The 6,000-nt window shown below is 30.3% G+C and overlaps 1 long non-coding RNA gene across 1 annotated transcript; it reads left to right on the forward strand.

Moving 5' to 3' along the window:
- The first annotated feature begins 3,566 nt into the window (after positions 1 to 3,566).
- On the forward strand, positions 3,567 to 6,000 carry LOC126842466 (uncharacterized). The gene is made up of 3 exons (XR_007686338.1): positions 3,567 to 3,754; positions 5,001 to 5,143; positions 5,888 to 6,000. It is a non-coding gene; the product is annotated as an uncharacterized LOC126842466 (long non-coding RNA).

Raw genomic sequence — 6,000 nt, forward strand, 5'->3', positions numbered from 1 at the left:
AAAAAATAACACACCCACTCCGGGTGGTGCCCTAATAACAATATTCACATTAGACCACATCGAAATTTAGTTACAAGTTTACTTACAGCTACCTTGAAAGTACTATACACTCAATTATGTTAGTCTATACAGGTTTATGTACAATCCAATCCCCGTGAAATGTTTCCGGGCCGGTGACGCGCGCAAACGCCGGGGCTCTCAATTGGCCGGCCGCTGTCTAGCCCTCTCTGCTTCCTCCTTCTCTTTGAGGACCGACTCGGCAAAGCGGGCGACCGCGTTCCACGCATCAGGGCTTGCAATCATGTTGGCGACCAGTGTCTCCGGGACAACTTCGCCGACGACGTCCTGGAGGTTCCGCCTTTGGGACCTCCTAACCTAACCTAACCTAGGAGTCCAGATTTAACTTGTCTAGATTGTTTCCTCTGGAGATATTTAAAATATAAAGTTTGCGAAACTTAACCAGTAAGCTTAGATGACTTTAAAAACCAAATAAGGAATACATGTGGGGAAATAAGTTAAGATGAATTTAGCTAATGTTACAATAGGAAATCTTATGAGGCGAACGGAAATGTGTTTTAATCAAATTGGTCGATAATTTAAACATTTAATGTAAGCGTATAGCATTAGTAATAATTGAACCATCTATTAGAAAAATTAAGTAAGTCTTAAGTCTAAAAACTTTAACTCGGAGAATATTGCTACGCTATCGCCTACCGTATGAATTTTTATAGTGCACTAACCATTTGTAAAGTATGAAATATTTACTTTAAAGATTTTTACAAATAGTTCATTTTTTTTAAATTAAAGGTATGTTGTTTAAATTTTGATTAAATTTGATATTTTTCTCTACAACTTTACATAATAACTAAAGCAATCGTTAAGACTAGACCATTCTTTAAAGTTGTTTTTAATAATATTAATATTTTTTTTTAAATATTGACATGTTATTGTATTTACCTCAGTCTGAAATGCCTATTTCTTTTGAACCAGTCGGTCAAAAAGTTGTTTTTTTGTTCAAACATCATTATTTTTTTTGTACAAACGATAGAAAAAATTTGAACAAACAAAAAATATAAAAGGTCAGAAATTTAAAAAAAATGTGTTGATTTGTACGTAATAATGTATATATAATATAATATACATAAATGTTAAATTATATATTTATATATTATATTTATTATATTTTTTTATATATTTCGTTTATATATATTTATATAAACGAAGATATTAAATATATAAACCTTCGCCAGTTACAGCTTGTGGGAAAATATATAAAGACTAATTCAATAATTTTACAAGTGAAAAAGACGCATAAACAGCAACTTAAAACTGTCTCTAAAGTTTACATAAAAATCATAACAAGGGGTGATCTTCAATTCAGACCTATACAAACTCAAACACAGAAATCTGCAATATTAAAAGATATTTGACTGATAAAGGTATCTTTGCAAGCGGTCTCTTGCTATAAATTAGTCGACAAAAATAAATGGTGTGCTATTTTAAAGCTGTTAACTCCCTCTGTCTTCTGTCACATAGATTGTAATCTATTCGAAACTGGATTCCTATTATTATATATTTATATTACTGTATATTATATAATGGTTATACGGGGTATATGATAAAGGAAGTCGGTCAGACGCATTGTATTATTGTGAATCAGAGCAGATGTGTAAATTCCATCTGCTCTATTTCACAATAAGAGTGTTCCTTATTATTATTTTTTTTTTTAATTTAATTCAACGCCCCCCCCCCCCCCAAAAAAAAAAGGATTCAAGTTTTGAAAAAATATTCCTTATAACTCCGATAACAATAGTAAGCCGATTTCAAATACTCAATACCACAAAATACCAACAAACTTTAAATCAATTTCACTAAGGCGAGAACTGTGACGGTGGCCGCAACAACTTCTACCAAGTTGAGACCAAAATACTTGTAAAAAATGACTTTGACTATACTATATTGTAATTTAATTTAAACAATATACGGTGGAAATATTCTGTGGTGACGTGTCAAGGAAAACTAATGACAAATCGTTTATATATATATATATATATATATAATATATATATATATATATATAAATATATATTATATATAGGGTGATTCATCAAGGATAAGACACTAATTTTCTCAGAATATGTTAATATTTTGAACAATATATATTTCCAATATTTTTAGGTACACATTGTACTATATTTTGACAATTATTTATTACCAATTCTTATAAGCCAAATTGGGGGATTTTTGGTTTTTTTAAATGGCAACATATGTTTTCAATTACATACATTTGTAGAGAATAAAATAAAAAATATATCAGCGTTTGAATTTTTTATTTTCGTTTATCTGACAATTAGCTATGATTTTGTAAATATACTACATTTCCACTTAATAATTATCATATCTCTTCGATTTTCGAAAACCGGTAGCACATAAAATTCATATTTATGTTCGCACTGTCCAATTGGCGATAATATTCAAACAACTAAGAAGTCAAAAAAAAAGATTTTTAAATAATGATAGACTAACGGTTCCTATCTACAGATTACCTAATGCTATACCTACTACTACCTACTGGCTACTGCTATGGTGATAATACATAATATTTGTCGGTAACAGAAATTACCACTCTGTGGTCTTAAATCTAGTTGTCATTTTTTTTACAATATCTATACTCTACATTCAACAAGTATCAACACGGAACAGAATAATATGTTATTTGTTATTATTAAAATTATTATATTTTATAAAGTAAATAAATATCAATAACTAAAACGGTCGTTTACAATCGCATAAGTGTAACATGTGTGTGGACAACCATTGTGACGCGTCGCTATTATTTTTTAGTTAATTCAATTTATTTAAAAACATATTGCTCTATGCTCAAATAATTTACACAAATTAAAGAATTTTTATTTTTAAATAGTGGTTTAATATAAACCACTATTAATAAAATAATACAATAAAATGAACTCCCCAAAAGATAGTTTTACCTAAAGACACTAGATATTTGTAAACTGCGTAATAAAGTTAAGTATAGTAATCTTGTTAGTTATAATGGATACCAGAACTTTTAGTAAATATCAACTTAATTTAAGTCGGTAGTGCCGATAGTGGATTCGTAGAATTTTACGTGGTTTTCTGGTTTCCCATCCAGGATGATGGCAAAATAGACTCGACGTTACCGTAACGGTAAAATTGTCAACAACGTTGGCATTTTATTTTTTTTCAATAGTTATTTCTTATCATTGAGATTCTGTTCATTGATACTGTAATTGGTACTAACGAAAGTACCAATAAAATTATATTATTAAGCACACATGTCTATAATGGAATATAAATAATATAATATTTTTTTTTTATAGGGAAATAATTAATATATATTTTTTTTTAGCATACCGAGAGTAGGCCCTATTGTGGCCTAGTTCGGTCACCGAGAGAGCGCATGGTATTTCTACAATGCATAGCGTGGAGGGGGCAGTCTTTACTTCTAGTCAGGTTGTTTTGCCAGTAAGCAAGACCGCCCGTGAACGAATTCGACAGTACGCGTAGGAGCCTTAATCTGTCCGGCCACTCCGTACCGTTCGTAATTAATGTATTGATGTTCATTATAATAGATACAGTTTGTTAAAATCTGGGAAATGCTGTCACCTTACGACGAAGATAAGATGTGCACGTCGTAAATATATTACTCCTGATGAACCCAAAGATCTTCTTTTTTCATTACCAGATAACTGGAAAACAGCTACAATGGAAGGTAAGTCAACTTAATTTTAAATTTATGACGACGGAAGTGTACATCTCAATGTCTTGTACATTCTTCTGCTAATGTATGGTTTATGAATATTACATTAATGTGTTTCAGTATATTTGCTTAGTTGTACGTTATACGAGATAAATTTAAAAGAAATGTTAGACCATCTGAATACGATTTTATTCCAAATAAATTGTAAAATACTTATCAAGAAATATTAACAAATTATATTATAAAGACTTTTTTGAAATTAAAACATCTCTTAAGTCCCTAAAAAAGCGTTTAATTCCATACGTCATTCATAACACTGAAACACAATAGTGGGAAAGGGGGTATGAGTTATATTAAATTTAAGTTTGGGTCTACTGTCGGATTAAGGAATGCCTAATAAATATCCCTAAAAAATTCTATATTATTCAATTATTTTTCATACATTTGTGTTGTCTTCTTTTATTAAGGATAAAATATAAAAAAATATTAACTTTTAAACTTTCTTAAAACCTAACTAGATACCTGTAATAAAGATTGTAAGAATCGAATTAGGTTGTAGCAACTTAAGAGCTGCTGATTAAGTAAATTAAACCAATAGAAAAACAAATTCAACGGGTACAGAAAAAAAAACTTTATTAAAACATTTTAAAGTTTATTTTAATATTATTAGACTGCATAAGATATTATTATTATTGTATTGGTTATGTAGAAAAAAAAATTACATAATAAAAATGGTACTATTTAGTACATACTAATACTAATGCATCCGGTAAAACAGAACAATATGATTTAATGCAATTGTTAAAATTTGTTTACTTAATTAAATAAGCTTACATATTTACCCAATCTTATTCTTCTTCCATTTCTAAATTTGGTCTCAAGTCTGCTGTGGTCATTGTTATATCGTGGTTATCATGATGACCTTTTTTTTTTTTTTTCCATATCACATGCATCCATAGTAAAACTGGGGAGGTACTTGCCTGATGAGGTATTACCTCCCCCCAGTTTTTCCGACGCCATTTATTTTAAATAAACTTAAAACTTTGTTTTAGTGGGTGCTCCACACACCCACTTAACATTTGGCTTAGACCTAAACATGTAAACCTTAAATCTAAAACACCTTTCTCGAGTGGGGGCCCAATAACAATATGCACATTGGGCCCCGTAGGAATTGTATTTACATTTTTATCTTACAAAATACTTTATAAAACTATGCTACAATTATACTATTAACTTTTATACATGTTCTATGTTACAGCATCGCGATGTCTTCTCGGGCCGTTGACGCACGCACCCGCCGCCCTGGTCTATCCCGTTCACCCGTTGGGACGCTGTCTGTCCCGTTCTGCCTCTTCCTTTTCACGAAGGACGAGTTCCGCAAATGACCATGACGATCTATGTGTAAGCAAAATTTTAGTTAACACAATTATTTTATTTCAATTTTTAAAATAAAATATCAGCGGGAATTACCTGTAGAACTTTGTGACGCAATAGTTTCCAAATGATGGTACTGTAATGTGTTTTGATCATTCTGTAATTTTGACTCTTTACGCCACTTGACTTTTCTGTTTTGAAACCAAACCTAAACAACACAATACATGTTTAGTCAAACCTTCGACTTTCATGGTTTTATTTAGAAAAGAGGTATTTGGTCTTAAAGTTACACCTCTTTCAAAAATTACAAGTAAGGTTAGGTGCAGGGATATTTTCAAGAAAAATGATGGTACCGAGTTAAAATATATAATGAATTTTTATTTGTTGTACCTCTATACGCTAAAAGTCTCGAATTTAAGTTATACCTTATCCCCTCCCAAGAGTGTTAGACGGTTTTTTACTCATAATTTTAAAACCTTTTAGTTGAAAAATTGGGAAGCGATAAGAATTTTATGTGTCCATAACATGTCGAACTGAAAAAAAAATAGAGTACTGATTTTTTTTAATTGCCAAATAACTGTTTTTTGTAGATTTTGTAAATTTTAACACGTTTTAACTTCGAAGAAATTGTCAAGTCATGTCAATAATTTTATGTACACATAGGAATCTAAAAAGTTGAAATTATCTTATTAAGTTTTTGTACGTTTTTATTATTTCGAAAATTAAAACAGGCGTGCTTAAGAATTAATAACGGTAACTTAATTTTTTCAGTTTTCAAATTTCTAGTATGAGGTGGCCTACTTATTGGACAAATAAATTTGCATCAAACTACAATTCAAGTAAGAACTTTTTATATTTTTCTATCTTTTGCCCCTTAAGAGGAC

This window comes from Adelges cooleyi, unplaced genomic scaffold (assembly GCF_023614345.1).
Source record: "Adelges cooleyi isolate 19-005CV unplaced genomic scaffold, UGA_ACOO_1.1 ACOO_flye_CR_arks_rails_tigmint_CR_PRNA_521, whole genome shotgun sequence".
NCBI classification, from domain to species: Eukaryota; Metazoa; Arthropoda; class Insecta; order Hemiptera; family Adelgidae; genus Adelges; species Adelges cooleyi.